General features: G+C 45.9%; 1 non-coding gene across 1 annotated transcript; it reads left to right on the top strand.

The window, feature by feature from the left end:
• Positions 1–4,128: 4,128 nt before the first annotated feature.
• On the top strand, positions 4,129–4,201 carry Trnaa-ggc (transfer RNA alanine (anticodon GGC)). Its single transcript has one exon. It is a non-coding gene; the product is annotated as a tRNA-Ala (tRNA).
• The last annotated feature ends 17,515 nt before the right edge of the window (positions 4,202–21,716 follow it).

Raw genomic sequence — 21,716 nt, forward strand, 5'->3', positions numbered from 1 at the left:
TGTCCAGCAGCGGCGACGTCTCCAAATCAACGACGCACCACTGAGGGCTTACAACCATGTGAGACCGCAGGGCTGAGGTCACGTCGTCGTCGTCTTGTCACATGTCGTCGGGTGTAGGTGGCTCTGGGTCGGCTCGTGAAGGGCTGGGGACAAGGGGCGGAGGTATGTCTCCGAATTCTTGCAGCCGTGGTGCTGGGGCTTGCGGACGTGGTATATATTACTTGCTGGCAATGTAAGAGGGTGCTGTTTCGTCAATCCGGACGGATCGGTTGATCCTTCTGGGGCCATATTTTTTACTTGCCACTTAGAGTCCGACCCAGAGAAAATTGTAAGGAGTAGCCTTAGGCTTAAGTGAGCTACCAGTTTAAACTGAAGCTGAGCTTATCTTTAAAGTCAAGCGTTTCTGATCGGCACAATTGTACTCGCAGAGTCTCACAGCTTTCGCAAGATTTTCGGCAATTTTTTCCTCTTTCTGGCGTATTGGAGTCGGAAGTTTAACCTGTCTTCTTCCGTTTCCACGGGACTTACAAAAAGAGAGTTCCCTACCGCCCCTTCCCGCTTCTCTATGATTAAAATCCCCGATAATAACAATTTTGCTCATAGAAAGAGTACATTAGACACTATCATATGCAGAGGTGTGTTCTTTCGCTCGAACCGGGGCATTTCCGTAAAGCCCTTCCGCAAGCATCTTGACCGAAAAACGTATTTTCCCTTAATAGAGGAGCGTCTTTATTTTTGCGGCTGTGAGAAGACACTGTCCCTGCCAGTTGTGTTGGCCACTAGTTGGTGGGAATGGTTGAACCGTGCATATAAGTAAACGTTCCATTGAAAAATTGTGAAGCTCGATTAACCCAGGTCTCAGAAGTGGCACAGCTTGTGCTGTCATCTTTAAAATGCGTAGTTAAGACTACACCATGGGCCACTTTTAGGTTATGCTGTACACTGGCAGCGCAGCACGGCTTGCTTTAACAAGTAATCACCCACCCGCTCTTAACAGTGAATTGTTTCATAGAAGTAGCACCAGAGTTCAGTCAGTCGGATTGAGATTCGCCCGGTAGACCTTATTTGCTTTTTCATCCGTCCGACTGTTCGATCGAACCTCGTTAATATTAAAACTGCATGCGTCCTGCACATTCCCATTTAGGGCCCTCAGTTGTAAATTTAAGAAGTTCTGAGTAAGTCTTGAATTTTTCTCCTCTGAATATTTCAAGTGTGCCTTTCGCTCAACAACTCGTATTACTAATATTACTGACACATCACGGGGCTCATGCTTTACATACGAACGGATGTATTTACATGCGTTGTGTAGCCTTGCCCGGCTGCAGTGGCATCTTTATCTTACTAGCTGCTTCTTGACCGCTAATTGAGTCATAGGTCTCCTCCATAACTTCTGCGTAGAGGCCTCCCATAACCACGGCTTTTGAACTTCTCAGCATCCACTGAGCCACACCAGGTGTGACGCTTTATTCATTACCGGCATGTGTTTCAGGTGAACTGGTAAGTGATAATACACATTACCCGTCAGAGCCCAGCATTGTGTCCCCCAAATACAGTTCATTAAAGCATTTTGTTTGTCATTGTTACTCCCATTGTCGGTAAATCATACCGTTTCTGTAAGTGTTTGCCTTCGTCTATACGTGCGTCTCGAGTGCGTCTGCGAAAACAGCAGAATTATGCATGTCTTTTTAAAGCTTAGTATCATTCGTGTTTGCCCAGTCCGGACGTTTGTTGACACTAAGCTTCCCTTGTCGTTCGCAATTAGACTACAGAATTTAAAGGGCATTCGAACGCTTTCGTCATACATAGAGAAGAAAGTTATTGGCGGCAGTGCCTTCTTAAATGAGTTCACTGTTACTATAAACAGATCAGAACTCTCTTTTTAGGGACAATGTATTCCTGAAAATGAACCGGCGGAAGAGCAGTGCCCTTTGTCACGCTAAAGGTTATTTTGGGCATGTAGCTTCAAAAGTATTCAACGCGGTGCCGGAAAATCCGTAAGCTTAAACATGGCTAGAGTGATTTTGTTTCGAACAGTAATATCAGCATTTTAATAGAAAAAGTACCGTCGTGCAATGCTGGTTTTTAGAGAATTGATTCTGCGGGAGTATTATTGCGGTAGCGAGTTTATCATTTGCAGCTCGCGCCGCTCTTATTCCGCCTGAATGATCTCGAGAAGACCACAGTGCTTAAAATATCAAGCATCTATCATGTATCAGGAACCGGGGAAGCTCGAACACGTAGCACATCAGCGGGAATCGTCGATACTATGCCTGGGAGAGCGCATCCTTGAACTTCTTACAAAAACCGACTAGTGTAAACCAAAAAAGCTGCCCCGATACCATATCTGTCTTAAATTGGAGTAATCGACCAGAGGTAGGGAAAATCCCCTAGGTGGAGTAAGTTTCTGCGAAGTAAAATTTGACATCCACCTCATCAGGTGGATGTCAAATCATCGGGTGTTGAGAAGTTCAAGTTCCATAGGTTAGCTTTCCAGAACAAGATAATCTTAGCACCCTCCGCCGTATCGCTCGCCTGAGCGCCGCCATCGTGACGGGTTCAATAGCTGAGGGGACACCGGGCCAAGATGTACGTAGTTCTGTCATGACACGTTTAGGCTCAGTATGCAACCAAGGTGGCGAGATCCGCTCTGGTAAGGGTAGGCCGCTCGTATCCTAAGAAGCTGCCTGGTATCGCCCTACCGATCCAGTGTAGCGTCCTAGGATATAAGAACGATTTTTATTTCTCGATACGGCAGCACTCTATAGCTTTGGATATTAAGGAAGCCAGAGAGAAGAAAGCCTTTTGTATTTGCTTTTATAGTATATCTTTTTCTAATAGGCCACTGAAGAAAATCGCAGATGGTGGTTATTAGAGCTTGTATCTGGGTGGCGTGGCATTCTACCGATATGCATCCAGCAGCAGTGGGCGTATGTTTTAAAGCGTACCATGATTGTTTTTATTGACGGCGCCAGTAACGCAAAAATGGGTGAATTGAAAGCAACACACGCTCGTCATGGCCAAAATAGAACCTGAATCCCTCGCGGTATATATTCCAGCATCTATCCAGTTGCACCATTTTGGCCTAGACGAAACGGTTTATATTTCGAGAGGGGTGCATGGACATGTAATATTAGTCAGGAAGCCCTGAGTTCCAAACCAGAGGTACTGGATATACACCAGATGCGAAACTCCCCATGGGCCCAGTGTATCAAAAGCAAGTCTTTGGTTGCCCCCCTAAGCCGGTGAAAGTGTGGGGCAAGTTGACTAGCCTGTCGTTTGTCGGAAGAACATTGAAGTAGTACTCAAGTGCTTGCAGTTGCTGCGATATGTCATAAAAAGTAAAGACGCAAAAACACAAGTAAATTTCACCTAAATACTGTATTATATTTTAAAATACATCTTAATTTTTTCAAAAAAAAATTAGTAAGGATAGTTTTGCCAAATTCAGTTTTTGTCTGCTAGGTGCCGCGCGCGTCGACTTGCCCCTCAGCTTCCGAGGAGCAGGGGGCTTGAGCAGCCCAGATTCAGAAGCGAAGTTTCGCTACTCTATGTATTGAGTAAATCTGCTCCAAGGAGTATAGACGACGATGATCTTTCAGGAGCGTGCTTCGCGTTCAACCATCGTCTCCCTTACATGGAGGGGTGCCAAATTTTTAGGTTCCTATTGGTTATGACTTGGGTTTGTTTTGAGTGCATGGCAGATGTGGTTTTCTGCATATGCTGATCGTTTTAGTGCTAGTAATATATTTTTCTTATTTCTGTCTTATTTCAACGAGCCTCCCATTTCCTATACTGATTCGCTACGTGCATAGCGAGGACTTCTGTTCTGGCAGTCTTGGTGCCATAGGAAGCTTAAGAAGGTTCAACACTTGTCGACCACTCCTGACATGTCGAGTGGTCGACATGTGGACCACTCCTGACACTCAGGAGTGTCAGGAGTGACACTCATGACAGGGCCACTCCTGACAGGAGTTATCGACCACTCCTGACACTCGAGTTATGGCACGGGGATTAAAAATAAGGTCCCCTTCACCCCGAGTAGTCCAAGTGGCGCTGGCTACCACCCCCAAGCACAGGAAACAAAAAAGCTTAAAATATATACCCCAGAAAGTAGAGGGCAAAATCGCCCCGCCGGTAGCGTAGTGGATATCGCACCAGACTGGCATTCTGGAGGTCGTGGGTTCAGATCCCACCTGGCGGACATTTTTTCTCCGCTTTCTTTCCAAATTCTTTATCTGTTTCAAGGATCTACCACGTCCTCCCCTTTGCTTTCCGAGGTTTTTTTGACGGCCAACTCTTATTTCTATCTTTATATATATATATATATATATATATATATATATATATATATATATATATATATATATATATATATATATATATATATATATATATATATATATATATATATATATATATATATATATATATATATATATATATATATATATATATATATATTACTTAGTATCATTCGTGTTTGCCCAGTCCGGACGTTTGTTGACACTAAGCTTCCCTTGTCGTTCGCAATTAGACTACAGAATTTAATATATATATAGAGGGATTACTATATATATATATATATATATATATATATATATATATATATATATATATATATATATATATAGTAATCCCTCGTTAACTCGAAGTAGTAAAAACCGGCCGGAAAAAATTCCGAAATAAGCGGACGTACGACAACACCTGAGCAGCGGATGAAAGATGCCAAGCAACACCAGTGAATTGACTGCGGTTAGTTTTAAAAGCTTTAATTTAGGAGAGTTCGGGGATCCAGACGAAGGCACGAAAGTTTTCATAGTAGTCGTTGGAGAATAACAAGAGAGAAATCTTTCGGAAATTTTAAAAATCTGTCATCATCTCGGAAAGAGGAGTGTACGTTTAAAAATGGGTCAGTTGTATAATTTATGATCTGAGTTTACACCGCAGCCGGGTCACAAAGCCATGTTTTTATGGTATAAAAAGTTGTCGATTTCAAGTTGGAGCGAGATGGAGAGTATACGATCTCTTCAAGTAGTTTACAAGCTGTACAGTTAGTGAGATGGGACGCTAATTAGAGGGATCAGAGCGATTGCCTACTTAAACATCGGTGTTACTTTACTTAGATTCCATTCGGACGGAAGGATGCAAGGAGAAATGGATTGGTTAAAGATAATAAACAACATGGTCACGATGCCAAAGATGACGGAACTGTATTCAAAGAAAACAAGTTTAGTGGAGCGAACGTCTGCTCCCCTAAGAACTTAAAGGAGCCATGAAGAGAAAATACAACTTCGTTGAATTTGAAAGAACTAGGATTCAGTATCTCAATCAGCTCCATTACATCCACAAAAGATGTTTTTTTTTTAACGAAAAAAAGCAAGAAGTATTTAAAAACTTTCAAATTTTGCGCCACAGTGACGTGTTATGAGCAAGAATGAAGTCATACGGGCCAACAATAAAACATAATTTTCCGTGCGTTAACTGCACGTTAGGATTCAAGTGATGCGGGAAAATGGAACTAGAGGCCCCATTGCAGACGTCCAGTCATGTGTCGTCGCGACAGGTCAGTTAGGCGGCCGCCAATCGCACAAACAAGGTTCCGTGACGTCATAGAAAAGTTGCGGGAAATTGGCTAGGGGGTCGCAACTGCTTCACACGTTTTCTTTCATATCTCCGTTATTTTTTCGAAGATTGCGATGATATTGGTATCATTGTTATCGGGACTAAGCAGACTTTCTAATGAACCCAACTTGTATTTTGTCTTCATGGCTCCTTTAAAGAATACACAGGAGGCGAAGCAGCAGTCAGAAAAGTGACGTAGGCAAGCTAGCGGCGGCCATTGAAAAACCGCGGCGTCTCCTCTGCAGGCTTTTATACTTCGGCGCGAGTGTTTCTCGAACCATCAATTTACATCAAGAACATTTTAAATATAAGAAGATTATTTGAGGCTAGTTACATTAGGACGAAACACTGTCCGTATCAGAATGAGATAACCCGTAAGGCAAAAAAATGATGAATGGAACACGTAATTCGCTTGGGACATCAATAGCGCAGACGGGCGCGGCTGGAAAATAAAAATAAAACACATATAAACAAACACCGTACGTCGTTCGCGGTGTTACTCCCCCTCCAAGATTGCATCGACCCGATGCTAAAATAAAACGACAGTCCGAACAAACAACAAAAAAAGTTCGTCATCTTGCCCAGTAAGGTTTGAGGTGAACCAGGTGGGCGACTTCAGGTCGCGTGCATTGTCGTGATGTGCCTGAAGAACCACAGGGGATCACTCCATACCTAAGTTGGCCAGCACGTCGTAGAATCTGGTAGGGTCCGAAATATCATCGCCGAAGTGTCTCACTGAGTCCACGACGTGGGATTGGAGTCTTAACCCACACACGGTCCCCTTGGTGGTACTCGGCGTCTCGGCGTAAGGAATTGTAGCAGCCGGCATACAGCAGCTGCTGGTCGGTAGTACAAACTCGAGCGAGCGGGCGGTCCTCCTGCGCACGCTGAAGGTATTCTTCAACGTCGGAGTTGAGATCATCGTCTTCTACGTGCGGAAGCATGGTGTCAAACATCGTAGTCGTCCGCCTTCTGTAGACAAGCTCGAAAGGAATCATCTTCGTAGTTTCTTGAATATCCGTGTTGTACGCAAACGTGACGTATGAGACCACTTCCTCCCAGTTCTTCTGTTCATCATCGACATACATGGACAGCATATCCGTAATCGTATTGTTCAGACGTTCCGTTTGTCCGTTCGTTTGGGATTGGTAGGCCGTCGTTCCTCGGTTATCCGTGTTGCTGTAGCGTAAGATTTTTTGCATCAGCTCGGCAGTGAAGGCCATTCCGCTTCCCATGAATAGAACTTCAGGGGCTCCATGTCGCACCACAACTTGAAATATGAAGAACTTTACGACTTCTAGGGCAGTCCCGCTCGGGAGAGCAGTGGTCTCTGCGTAGCGCGTCATGTAGTCTGTCGCTACGACAATCCACTTGTTCTCTGAACTTGACGCAGGGACCGGGCCCAGAAGGTCCATTCTAATCTGCTGGAAGGGCCTCAATGGGACGTCGATCGGCTGCAGAAGTCCGCCGAATCTCTTTGGCGGCGTTTTTCGTCGCTGGCAGTCACGGCAGCTCAAACGTAGTGAGTAACGTCGGATGTAAGGCGGAGCCAGTAGCACCGCGCGTTGAGTTTTTCAATTGTGCGAGCTGTGCCAGAGATGCCCGGAAGACGGGTCGTCGTGGCACACTATCAAAATTTATCACGAATATCTGCCGGGATGACAAGAAGGTAATTCGCTCTCACTCCTGGGCTGACATTTTTTGCAAGAAAACGGAGTTTTTGAGGCTGAATGCTGATAAGTTTTGTTTGAAGGCCCTAGGTACGGCGATATTGCGTCCTTCCAGGTAGTCGATCATGTCGCGTAACTCGGGGTCGGCACGCTGTTGGGTGCCCAGATCAATCTCAATCACGACTCCGAAGAACGTGCAATCGGCATCGGAATCCTGAGGTGGTGGATCGACGGGGCACGTGACAGAAGTCGGCGTCGGAGTGTTGCCAGCCGGATTGATAAGCAATTGTAACGTTGAATTCCTGAATTCCTCCATCGCCCAAAACGGCCACAGGGGTCCTTCAAATTGGCGAGCCAACACAGTGCATGGTGGTCTGTGACAACCTTGAATGGTCAACCATACACGTATGGGCGAAATTAGGAAATTGCCCATATGATAGCCAGCACTCTTTCTAGGAGGCACAGCAGTTTTTCTTCTCTTCGACAGACCACGGGTTGAATATTCGATTACATTTTCGCAACCGCTTTGCGTATGGACGAGGACGGCACCCAAGCTTAGATAAATGGCGTCCGTGTGCATTTTCGTTTCGGCGTTTTTGTCGAAATGAGCGAGCATTGGCGAGTTTTGCAGGCGTTGTTGTCGCTCGCAGAATGCTTTTTTTGTGGGGCATTTTCCAAACCTAAAGGCGTACTATCCTTCATTAAGCGCGTTTGTGGCTCTGCAATGCTTGCGGAGTTTGCGACGAAGCGCCGGTAGTATGTGCACAGTCCGAGAAATCTTCGCACGCCCTTCTTGTCTTTCAGTCTCGGGAAGTTAGCAATGGCAGAAGTTTTTACCGGGTCAGGCTCCCGCGACGTTGATGACGCAGCCCAAAAACTTCAGTTCCTTGTACGCGAAGCGGCACTTTTCAGACTTCGGCGTCAACCCCTAAGTAAGGATGGCTTCGATTACAGACTCCAACCTTGCAAGGTGTCCGTCGAAAGTCCGGGCGAATAACACAACGTCGTCGAGCTATACGACGCAGGTGTGCCAATTCAGTCCAGCTAGAATAGTGTCCATGAATCGTTGAAACGTTCCTGGCGCTGTGCACAGTTGAAAAGGCATCACCTTCAACTCGTATACGCCGTCCAGCGTTATAAATGCTGTCTTGTCACAGTCTCTCTCATCGACATCAATTTGCCAGCAGCCTGTCTTCAAATTCATTGAAGATAATTTCTTTGGCTGTAAGAGATGGTCAAGGGCGTCGTCGATTCGTGGCAGGGGGTATACGTGCTTTTTGGTAATCTTGTTCAGTCGCCGGTAGTCAACGCAAAACCTTAATGTGCCGCCCTTTTTCTTCACGAGTATAACCCGTGCCCCCCAGCGCCTTTTTGATGGCCGTATAATGTCGTCGGTGAGCATGTCGTCGACTTGAGTCCGGATGGCTTCCCGTTTGTGTGAAGACAAGCGGTACGGTGGCTGTCGGGTAGGTCGGGCTCCATCTTCGGTTATAAATCGCTGCTTTGCTAAGGGTGTCCGACGTAATTTTGAGTTGGACGAAAAACACTCGCTGTAGCAGAGCAGCAGATCCAATAATTTGTCCTGGTTTTGTTGCGGTAGCGCCGGTTTCACGTTCAAACGAAGCGGAAGCTTGAAACCATTTGCGCATGCGCGTTCAAACTTGGCGACCGCGATCACTTGAGTTGCTTCTTGCATTTCTTCAAGCAACGCAATTGTTGTCCCCTTGTTTAGATGGTGGTACTCCTCGGTGACATTAGTGACCAAAAAGTGGAATTTGCATTGCCTGAACTGCGCAATGCCTCTTGCGACGGAGACACCGTGGTCGAGAAGCAAATGTTGGTCACTCTCTACGATAGCGTTAATGTCAGGGGCAGAATCTTCACAGTATACTGTGATCATGAAGCTTGCTCGGGGTGGCATGGTGACGGGACTGTCAGCGATCCTTACAGCAGCACGGTGTTGGGGGTTCGGGTGCGGCGTCGTGGAGGAAAAAGTTATCGACATGGTCAGCAGATCAATGATTGTGCCGTTGTCTGTCAAAATGTCCATTCCGTTAATTACGTCGCGGGACCAGTTAGGCAAAATGACCTACTCAGCAGGGTAAGTGTTGGCATCTATGGTGACGCGCAATGTGCACATTCCACTTGGTGTTACAAGATGGCCTCCTGCTGTGCGTATGTGCGGAGCTTTTCGACCCCCGCGCCGTGACTGGAGCGTGTACGACATGTCGAGAGTGGGCGACCAGCGTTGCAACCACTTAAGCTACCTTGGCTTCAAGACTACCAGAACAGTGGCCCTGGCTAAGCATGAAGTAAATCAGAATGTGAAATGAGTGGGTCGTTGAAATAATACAGAAATATGGATTGGCAGGCGAGAATGCCAAGGAAAGCAGAGGGGAGGATTTTTTAAGCCATTGAAACAGGTAAAGAATCTTGAAGAAAGTGGAGAAAAAGTGCCCACCGGGAGGGATTCGAGCCCACTAAATCAAGAATACCCGTAACACTATATCTATATCATATCATATATATATATGACAGAATAAGAGTTGGCAGTCAAGAATACCTCGGGAAGCAATGTGGGGAATGCGGTAGGAATTTTGTGGCCACTTTCTTTCTGACTGAAAAAAAGTCTTCATCTGTTTCTATGACATACCGCATTCCCCCCTTTTCTTCCCAGGGCTTTCTTGACAGCCAATCCTTATTCTGTCATAATTCGCCGAGCCCCCCATTTCCCATTTCTTATTCTTTATATATATATATATATATATATATATATATATATATATATATATATATATATATATATATATATATAGCGAATCAGAATAGGAAATGAGGGGCTCGTTAAAAATAACACAGAAATAAGGCTTGGCAGTCAAGAAAACCTCGGAAAACAAAGGGAAGATATTGTAGGTCATTGAAACAGATAAAGAATTTGGAAAGAAAGAAAGTGTTAGAAAAAATGCCCGCCTGGTGGGATCCGAGCCCACGACCTCCAGAATACCGGTCTGGTGCGATAACCACTACGCTACCGGCGGGGCTATTTTTCCCCTTCACTTTCTCGGGTATTTATGTCAATGTAATTTTTTCCTGTGCTTGGGGGTGGTAGCCAGCGCCACTCCGACTTCTCGGGGTGAAGGGGATCTTCTTTTTAACCCCCGGGCCGTGACTCGAGTGTCTACGACATGTCGAGAGTGGTCGACGAGCGTTGAACCCTCTTAAGCTCCCTGTGGATAAGTGCATAAGTGCATAGGTCCACGGATTACTTAACGCGCTACGTCTAGACAAAGGCCCTTCCACGTGGAACCGCTGCAGAGGTCACAAATTTTTTTCTCAGCAACATCATCCTCCGACAAGTCCGCCCGCAATCGGATTGACCGATGGAGGCACCTCTTTCACAGCCGACTTCCTGCAAGACGTCTTACGCCTAACTCACACTACTCACCGCAAGACGACGGCCTATCACCCCGCAACAAATGGTCTTACAGAGCCTCTTAACCGAACCTTAGCCGACATGTTGTCTATGTATGTGGACCTGAATCACAAGACATGGGACAAAATTCACCGGCATGAGACATTCGCTTATAATACAGCTGTGCAGGAAACGACGCGATTTATGCCGTTTGAGCTTGTGTTTGGCCGCCCAGTCACGACAACCCGCGACGTAATGCTCCCTATCGAAAATGGCATAATACCCAGCACCGAAATTGACGACATAAACCAGACAGCGGAAGAGGCCCGTCAGCTAGCTAGATTCCGCATTCGGAAACAGGAAACGGACGCTCGACAAGACAATTTGTGACGACGGCTCGTGGGATACCGACACGGCGATCTCGTTTAGGTATGGACGCCTATTCACCACAGCGGGCTTTCAGAGAAGCTACTCCAGCGCTACTTCGGGCCCTACAAAGTTATCCGCCGTGTGTCAGACATCAACTACGAGGTTGACGTCTGACCACACCCTGAAGGCGTTGACTTGGTGCGGCCTAAACTGCACCCTGCCCGGATATTTGACAATACCAGTTGACCAGCTGTGCATGCTATCATTTTTCCTTATATATATATATATATATATATATATATATATACACTCATATATATTTATATTTATGTATATATATAATTATATATATATATATATATATATATATTGTTATGGTGCAACCTTCCTTGGAGATATGATGAAGCCCCTGCTATAACGAGAAATCCAGCTTCACGGCATGTGGGAAATCCTGGAGGACGAGAATGATGACGATCGGTGTCGCCCGGCAGAAGCTAAAACGGTCATCTACTCTGTCTCTGATTTTTTGCTTGTTTAAATAATGCAAATGGAAGTAATATTGCAAGTAATTCTAACCAAGTCTACCTCGTCTTACGTTAATACAGGTGCTACAATGATCCTGTGAGGCGACACAGCATTAGAGTGGATGCCAGCGCTTTTAGGGCACCTTGCCTACCAATGTTGGACAGCCGCATGAAACGGCCATGCCACCGTCGATTTTGTTGTCCCACCACCGGAATCCTGGGTTTTCCTGCGGGGTCGTCAATGTCGAGGTAGAAGATTGCGTTATTCTGTATGGATGTTATATAACACCGCATCAATTTCCCACGATCATGCTAGCCTCCTGCATCATATCATGTAGACGGCCCTCAAGGGGTATTATACCCATGAACATGAGCCTTGCTGAGTGCCGACGGTTCGAGGAAGCGAAATGTCCCCGCATTGTATAAATCTTCGCAAGGTTTCCGAACACAGCAGCAACATCGCCCTGCAAGTGCTCTCGACCTATTTCCCGCGACAATTCTCCACCGGAAAAAGTGGTATGCATTATACACCGGCAGTAGAAAGCTATGGCTCAGACTACCTTCATTTCCCCAGCAGATCACTCAACAACGACGATCTCTCTGAACCAGACCGTAGTATGCCAGCAGCTTGAACATCACGGCCTCGGTTTGTTGTGCTCCGTAAGTCGCCCTTAGAACCACGATATGCACAACCAGCGCTCTCCGTGCCCACCTTATAACCTCCTCAATTCGGCAACCCAAAAGAATGGCATTCACCTGGCGAGGAACGAAATTGCTTCTACTGTAACCACGTCGGTAATGTTTGTCGCTACTGTCCAAGCCACTGGCCCCCACGACAACGGGGCGGCCTTTTTTTCAAGCGAATCCAGGACGCAGCGGACTTACGCCCGCCTGTGAAACAACCTGTTGACGTCCCGAGTCTCTCACCGTCCCCTCCCAGTCGCCTATCACCATCGCCGCAGCCCCGCTTTTTGTCTCTTCCCACTATCCTGTACACCCCACTGCGGAAACTAAATGATTCAGCGATTAGTGGTGACGACGCGGTCCGCAAATCCTCTTTGAATTGTTTCGCCCCGTCCTACCTTCTAGAGGATACCGTTGATGGTGTATGCGTTCGTGCGTTTGTGGACACTATTGCGCAATTTTCTTACTTAGTTCTGACCTTTGCTGATGGTTAAAAAAATCTGCACTGCTCTGCCTTTTTGTGTAGGGCGCGTGGCCGATGTGGGCAAAACTTCCATTCTTGGTACATGCACCGCTGATGTCGCCATCGCAAATACCCATATCGCTGCGCTATTGCATAGGCTACTGCACTGCCCTTACTACATCATACTTGTACTCTACTTTCTTACTGAAACTTCAGTGCTCATCGACACCTCCACGGGTTAGGTTCAACTTGGACTGCCAATTTCTCCCCACATCACTGATGCGGTACCATGTCGCCTTCGTTCAGACACGTTCACCCTGCTGTACCCGATGGTTCGTACGTCCTTGCCCTATCACTGACGTCCTGCTGTTACGTTAGGTGACTCTTCCTGATTCCCTTACTACTGTCACCAAGAACTACGCCACCCTGCCACTTTAGAATTCCGGCTCTTGCCCAAAATCACAGGTCAGCGTAATCAATCGTTAGTAGACTCATGTGTACTCATCTGTATTGAAACTCACGAGTCAGCACGATGACGAGTGAGTACACACGCAGATTAAAGAAAGTGGGTATGATGAGCAGTGAGTACAGGGGTAAGTCGACTACTCGTAAGTACCGCACTCGTGAGTACATTACTCATGAGTATGAGTACTCATGCGTGCTGTACTCATAAGTATTACTCATGAGTGAGTTCTTATCTGTATACTTTAAACTGTACTGTATACTTATCTGTATACTGCGCGCCGGTGTAGAGTCACAATCACTTAGCGATACTGCTATGCAGCTTAATTCTCAAGGATGGTAAAATTAGACAATGAAAACTCTGCCTCTCTCCTTTCCTGGTCCTTATTTGGCGCTATTTGCGTTTTGCGGTGGTCGCTCGCTTAGGGTTCACGGTAAAAAGAGAGAAAAACTAAGGGATGATGGCCAGTGGCAAAACGGCTGAAGTTTCTCTGCTCCTACGGCAAGTGTTGATTCTCTGTTTACAAATTCGTGGCCTGGGAACGCGTGACAGCTTTGTTGCGCTTGTAACGCAACTTTAAATTCAAGTTGTTTTGGGTGATAGGGGGTGGGGGCTGCTAACAATGCATGCACTACGTGCACTGAAGTCACTCTTCTTGGTCTTCAGCCGTTTTCATAGATCTGCGTCACGCTGTGTAGTCGTTTTGGGAGCCGAAACGCTCATTAAGGCAGTCTCGATTGATTTTTGTGATTCGCGTAAAATTGATTCGATTGTTTGTGCAAGCAAAAGTGTACCCACAATTTCTCTGTGTGCATTCAAGCCATAATTTTGCTAATTTACGTGCGCCCATCTGGTTTTATTAGGCTCCCATTTTGGAAATTTCGCTCAGGTTCTCTAGGACGATGCTCCCTAGCAGTGCCATTTACTAATGAACATACAGCCCCGCCGTGTCGTCGCAGCGGCAGACTTTGTCCCGGCAACGTAAATAAAATATTCGGGTGCACCTGAGCCCTTTTGTGAGTTGTGAATCCGACATCAAAATGCCCGGTTGAACCCATGCGAAAACTTGTGCGACGCCCTCGACAAGCTCTAGCATCCTGCCGCTTGAAGGACGCTTGGTTTTCGAAACGCTTTTCTTTCGAGTGGCAACGCTCTTCTCGGTTATGCCACTATGTTATGACCAAGCTGACGACGAATGTGAATTTCGGAGATTGTCTTTCCCCTTACTTCATCTGCTGTTTACTGACCGGGTGACTACCATTGCTGCAATTACTTCCGTGTTTAAGATCGCACTGTAAAAGCCTTGTGAAGGGGGGCGTTTTTTATGAAGAACGTCAAAGGTAGAAGCCGGGTTTTTAGCCTAATCTCGCGTCTTCAAACGTCTCGTAAAACATGTGGCTTGCACAATAAAACCGCCCTACTTTATGATCGATTGTTGTAAACTTCATCAGCGTTGCTTGAGATAGGAGCTGAAGAGTTCAACTGCGCAAGCAATGCACCAATATGGGAATACAGGGACGTCATGTCAAGCTATCACGCTTCCGAAAAAGGCGGTTGCAAACTATATTTTTGAGTACAAAAGCACGGCACAGCAGCTGGATAGTGCTGTAACCGGTGCACCGCAGCGGTAGCAACTGGGTGCATTGCGGCCATCGACTGCTAGCGATACATGCTCCACCACCCCCCCTCTACACACACACCTAGAGTTGGCACAGGACCAGCCCAGCTCAGTCAGTATTGTTGCGATATTGCCCGGCTCAGTGTGCTCTCGAGAAGGTGAAGTGTACAGCGACGAAGTAGTGGAGCCGATGGTGATTTGAAGCTGCATTTATTACAATGTTTACAAACGTAGTAAGAACATTACATGGCTCGCACAAAGGCGATGGCACTTCTCCACTCAGTGCCTATGATCCTATGCCGCCGCACCACCGCTGCTTCCGGGCTGGTTTACACCAATGGTGTTCCATTGCAGCTGCATGTAGTTCGAATCCCTCAAATCAGGACTATCACTGGCTGCAGTTTCAATCCGGCGAATGGAGGCGAAGCAATTGCGTCAGCCGAGCTATCACGACAGGTAAGAGGGGGGCGACTGAGCGGTACCGTATCGCTGCGTGTCCATCAAGGTCCGTTCGTCACAGGCCTAATTCGATCAAGCCGTCGCGATGTGAAAAGGAGTGCAGACTCGGTGGCCTCAGTTGCCGCCAAATTGCGGCACGTCTGCAGCGGGTGTTTTGAACGAGGCGCGAATCCTGCCTGCCGTCGGCACGTCGCAAGTTGCAGCGAAATTGTTTTGGGTGCTCTGACACAACAACAAATACAAGCATATAAAAATGAGGGCTTCAAGTCAGACACGTGTGGGTATTGCCTGGGCACTTAGCGGAATAAATTATAACGGCGTGTGGCTTCCGTTTCCTGTCGCTTTCTCTTGGTGTGACCTCCCTCTTCGCCTTCGCGGGCGCTAGCCGGTTTTCCTCTTTGTGTTTATTTTTTGTTCTTTGGGCTGGCGGTGGTGGTGAGGGGTACGTTTGCGCAGCGTTCGCTGCATGTGGAACGGTGGTGGGAGCGGCTTTTTGGAGTTGGTTTTAAAGACAATAGCCTTTTTTTGGCTAGTCAAGCGCGATAATGTTGGTCTGTCTGTCTGCCTGTCTCGATTTCAAAGACAGTATATAACTGCAAGGTAATATCACTCTTCGCTGTATACATAGGAGCGAAACGGGTATCCACCAAGTAGACTTCTGTACATAATGTGCCCTCTCCACAACTGCTCAACGTTCTGCCACACCATTCAGCCACTCGGCCAAGCGTTGAAAGAATTTTTCATCGAGAGCCTTATATCGTCAATATACTCCATAGCAACTAAATAAGGCACCAAAATTCCTATTCATGAGCACTGTTAAACAAAAATAGAACATTTGGGGTATTTGATTCCAAACATAAATACGAGAGTGATATTCGCATCGTTCCTTTATTAAAGAATAGACGTGGGTGTAATTTATGCAATCGCAAACAAAAAAGAAAGCGTTAAAACCGATATTTTAACCACAAACCCAAAAAACTTGCAAATTTTGCCGAAGTGGCGCAAGGTTAAAGAAACAGCAAAGCTGCAATCTCCTCTCTCTCCGTCAGAGGCCAGGATATTGCACGCCATATGAATTTTAAAACTTGCCACAGAAAGTTCTTTTTGACTGGCAGGCTTGCACCGCTTTGTAGAAGCCTTTCACACATCTCCCGAAGTGGAACGCGTTATCACGCGCTTGCACGCCAGCAAACCGGCTTCGCCAATTACGCATATGCAGCGCGAACTCGGCGTCTGTGCTCCCTACTTAAGGCTAACGCACGTGAACTGGCAAGCAGATCAGCAGCCGACGCTGGACCGAATGTTCCTCAAGGTCAGTCTGGAAGACGTCGGGTGCTCCTCACGAGGCGCAAGCTCAAGTCCGTTTGATATTTTTTGTGTGTGTTTTTTACAAGCTCCCCATTCGGGCGCAAGCCCATGCGTAAGCGGGGATGATGCCGGGCGCTCTTTACGAGGCGCAAGTGCTCCTGGTTAGGAGCGTTACGTGGCAAGGGCGGAATAAGAATATGATCCTTCGGTGACATTATGAAAAAAAGATTCGCAGCAGTTTTTGTGTTGCTGAATTCCCTTCTTGTGGCCATTAGGAATTTTTAATTTTTTTGAAGCGCCGTTTTGCCATTTGTAAGGCGTTAGGATAACAGAACGGCATTAGATCAACTGAACAGCAGGCACTCACCATTTCACATGCTGGTGCTCATGTTCCATAACGGATAGAATGACGCCCACTGATGTAGGATTAGCGTGCAATACACTGGTCAGGTAGCATGTGTATTATAATTTTGGATGGATGTAAATCCACCAATTTGAGGCGCCTCCATAACTATTTTTTTCGAATATTCAAGAAATGAGCTGGCTAAATTAAGCTATACCAGGGAACAGTATCAACAATGCATATTTACTTGCTGCATAAAATTATTGATTGTCTCATGAGAAACAATTAGTTTGGTACGTTCTCAACCAGGAACATGCAGAGGTTGTCAATGAGGTTGGTAGTGTTACTATTGTTCTGGGGAACTTGAAGCACTCTTCAATAATAGCAATTAAGATTAACGATAGTGCCAATTAATTACAGCGTTTGATATATCTGTGTTACCGCTTTGTATTCCCTGCCACCTGTCACCACCACCGATATTCTCTTTGCTGGCCAGACGCAATATTATGTTGTCACGTATTGTTGCCTTTAGCGTAGTAGTTGCACATGCGGCTTATGTGTGCGGAGGCGGGGATGTGGCCTGGTTTGCATATCGGTAAAGATACATATCAAGGTTGCAGTCGTCATTGCCAGTGCTATTCGGCTTTTTTTCGAAATATTTAATAGGGCCGAATGACGTGTGCATGTCACGTTTCTTTGATTCATTGATAAATAAGCGAAAATATAAGTTGAGAAAAAATCCGCCGTTTTTCCGGGAGCGGTGAGGACGTGAGGAGCACCCGACCTCCGACCACGTTCTACGTGGCGGCCGCTGGGAAAGAAGAACTTCTACGTCTCCCGCGGTAGTCGAGGGGCGGCGCTAGTTGACCGGCCTCAGAGCTCTTGTAAATATAAACCCCCGCTTTAAAGTCGAGAGAGAAGCCGCTGTGGGGATAGCGTAATGGCTAACGCACCGCACTGGTTATGCGGAGAAGTGGGTTCGAGTCCCGCTCCCGGAAAAACGGCGGCTTTTTTCTCGACTTATATTTTCGCTTATTTATCAATGAATCAAAGAAACGTGACAAGCACACGTCATTCGGCTCTATTAAATATTTCGAAAAAAAAGCCGAATAGCACTGGCAATGACGACTGCAACCTTGATATGTATCTTTACCGAGTCCCTCGTCTCGTATCTCTCTGTTCTGCTACATGCATTACGAGGCACTGGCTCCAGCAGTTCGGATATGCCAATTGCTAACCCCGACCTCCGACCACGTTCTACGTGGCGGCCGCTGGGAAAGAAGACGTTCTACGTCTCCCGTGGTAGTCGAGGGGCGGCGCTAGTTGACCCGCCTCAGAGCTCTTGTAAATATAAACCCCCGCTTTAAAGTCGAGAGAGAAGCCGCTGTGGGGATAGTGTAATGGCGAACGCACCGGACCGGTTATGTGGAGATGTGGGTTCGAGTCCCGCTCCCGGAAAAACGGCGGATTTTTTCTCGACCTATATTTTCGCTTATGTATCAATGAATCAAAGAAGCGTGACAAGCACACGTCATTCGGCCCTATTAAATATTTCGAAAAAAAGCCGAATAGGACTGGCAATGACGACTGCAACCTTAATATGTATCTTTACCGAGTCCCTCGTCCCGTATCTCTCTGTTCTGCTACATCCATTACGAGGCACTGGCTCCAGCAGTTCGGATATGCCAATTGCTAACCCCGACCTCCGACCACGTTCTACGTGGCGGCCGCTGGGAAAGAAGACGTTCTACGTCTCCCGCGGTAGTCGAGGGGCGGCGCTAGTTGACCGGCCTCAGAGCTCTTGTAAATATAAACCCCCGCTTTAAAGTCGCGAGAGAAGCCGCTGTGGGGATAGCGTAAGGGCGAACGCACCGCACTGGTTATGCGGAGATGTGGGTTCGAGTCCCGCTCCCGGAAAAACGGCGGATTTTTTCTCGACCTATATTTTCGCTTATTTATCAATGAATCAAAAAAACGTGACAAGCACACGTCATTCGGCCCTATTAAATATTTCGAAAAAAAGCCGAATAGCACTGGCAATGACGACTGCAACCTTGATATGTATATATATATATGTATATATATATATATATATATATATAGAAATCTAGAGAACGATAAACTCACAAAGCGCATATATCTTTTAATATATTCTGAGGCATGAAAACTCACGCAGGGGTCGAGAAAAGTAATGTTAGAGACAGCCCCACGAGAAAAACATTACGAATAAGAAGAGAGTACTGCGTTTCAGGAAGAGGACGTCCTTTCTTCAGAGACTGAAGAAAGAAGCAATTCCTCTTCTTGCAACGACAGTAAACTTTTATTATTCGCCTTAAAATGTTTTTCTTGTGTGCCGCTGTCGCTACCTACTTTATATATATATATATATATATATATATATATATATATATATATATATATATATATATAAATCTAGAAAAAGATAAACTCACAAAGCGCGCAGAAATATATATATATATATATATATATATATATATATATATATATATATATATATATATATAGTCGTGTGTATGTAAGACAAACCAAGAGTAGGCAGTAGCAAGGACAAGGAAAAGCGAGACGAAATTGTAGTAGGTCATTTATTCGCTTGGGAAGAAATACGAAAAGAAAGAAAGAAACAACGTGGAGAACAACATGCTCACCAGGTAGGATCTCAACCCCCGGCCTCCAGAAAACGCGGCAGGTGCGATGACCACTACGGTATCGGCCAGGCTGTGTTTCCTTCCGCTTTCTCGGGCATTTATTGAAGGTAACTGTTCCAGTGCTTAGCGTAACAGCCAGCGGCACTGCGACAACTCAGTGTGAAGGGGACTTTCTTTTTAGCCCCTGAGTCATGACCCGAGCGCCTAAAGAATGTCGAGAGCGGTTGTCCTGTGTTGAACCCTATTAAGCTACATATGTCACTAAGGCTGCCTGAACAGAGGCCGTCACAAGCAGAACATGGGTAATGGTGGGCTCTTATATATATTGTCGCGTGTGTATCACCGCCCATATATATATATATATATATATATATATATATATATATGAACTTATGCCCTAACGACAAAGAAAAGTGCTTCAAAACATCCTGACAAACGAAAGTCAGCAAATATGGCCTTTTAATCAAACCTATATAAGCACAGAACACTCTTTGGCAGCTGCGAGAATACTTTAAAAAAGTGGCTGAGATGCTGTTCGTTCTTCTCTTGGCTTCATTAGCAGGTGTATCCTCAAATATGCTAATCAGTCAGTTGCAGAGTCACGTTGCTATTAACTCTTCTATGTGGGCGAACGAAACAAAGTTTGGCACCTATCAAGATGTCTGGAAGGTAATAATTCAAATTCATATATTTAGGAAGTACAAGAATTTTCGTGGGCGTTTAACTTTACAGCTGCCATATTTCGCTTCCCTCTAAAACGTCACACTCCTAATTGCAACGGATTACAAAATTTCGCTAAAGGAAAAATACGCAAAATGTAAAACACGTGGCCTTTGCTAACACCGTATTTAAAAAATGCATTGTTATCGCAAAAGTATTGTATAAAGGGTTTCACTTATTATGCCTTCTTCATATGTGCGCGTAGACAAAAAACTGCAAATTTAGTACTCCTTACCGTACAACGGAACTGTGAGTGGAGCAGTACAATATAAAAATAAGAGGGACCTGAAGAAAGGGCTGTTTCAGCGAACAATAGAAAATGGTAAAGTAGGTACACCTTACATTCAATAAGGACTATTTTCAGATAGCTCATGCACTCCTTCTGCATTTAAAGTGAATTATGAACCCGTGAATATCCCGTTTCCGGCGCTTTTGTAGCTCGAAATTTTAAGTCCACGCACCCTTGTTCGCGCAACCTCAACTGTTTGAGCCAAAAGACCGAGATCTTTATGTTGCACGCAACGCGTGGGATGCATAAAACTTATAAGTCGCACTTTATTGCACAGAAAATAGAATGTGAAATAAAAAACCATGCCGTGGGAAAGTGATATATAAAGGCAGGGGGTTCCTTGCTGGGGCTTTTGAAAAAGGAGACGCTGCGCGTGCTGCGGAAATTCAGTGGCTTCGTTGAAGGAGGTTATACCGCTACTGCAGCTGCAAAACGAGTTCCTTTTAAGCGTCAATGTACCAGAAAAGACAAACCGCAATCATGAACGATGTACATTTCTGGCGATAGGGTGCGGCCGCGAAAAGTCCACAACAGATGCCCGCAAGATGAACCGATTGCTCATTTCACAAGTAGCATGTCGCAAGATGGTCGCCGAAGATACGCCACTTTTCATGGGTACTAATATGCCCATCAGAGGTAGAAAGATATCCCTCAATGTCCTAATATCTAGTGATGCCCTTGCGCAACCAGCATCCGCACAATGCCATGATTAGTCATACACGATGCCAATTGTGCAGATCTCCGCCATACTTCACCCCGGGTAAATGATGCTCTATTGTTGTGTAGAATTGCCAGACTTTTCACAGAAATGCAGCTTAACCTGGCGTTGGACCGGTGAACGAGCACAAAATATTTCGCTGAGCGATGATGTCATCAGTAGCGTTGGCAACAATCGAACTTCGAAAACACTGTGGTCAGCACTCCTCGTAGGACCTCTCCTGGTCTATTGTTTTGACGAGAACGCTTGTGTTCCCACCTCAAGAAGCATGCACAGAAAAGGTCGTTCTATAGACTCTCAGTTCGCCAATTCAGTTGCCGCGATTTATCGGGGGGCTAAGGCGGTCCTCTATAGGAGAGACGTGAAATCCTTCTGAAAAAGCGATCCT

This window comes from Haemaphysalis longicornis, unplaced genomic scaffold (assembly GCF_048455015.1).
Source record: "Haemaphysalis longicornis isolate Haplotype H1 unplaced genomic scaffold, Haemaphysalis longicornis Haplotype H1 scaffold_6, whole genome shotgun sequence".
Classification (NCBI taxonomy): Eukaryota; Metazoa; Arthropoda; class Arachnida; order Ixodida; family Ixodidae; genus Haemaphysalis; species Haemaphysalis longicornis.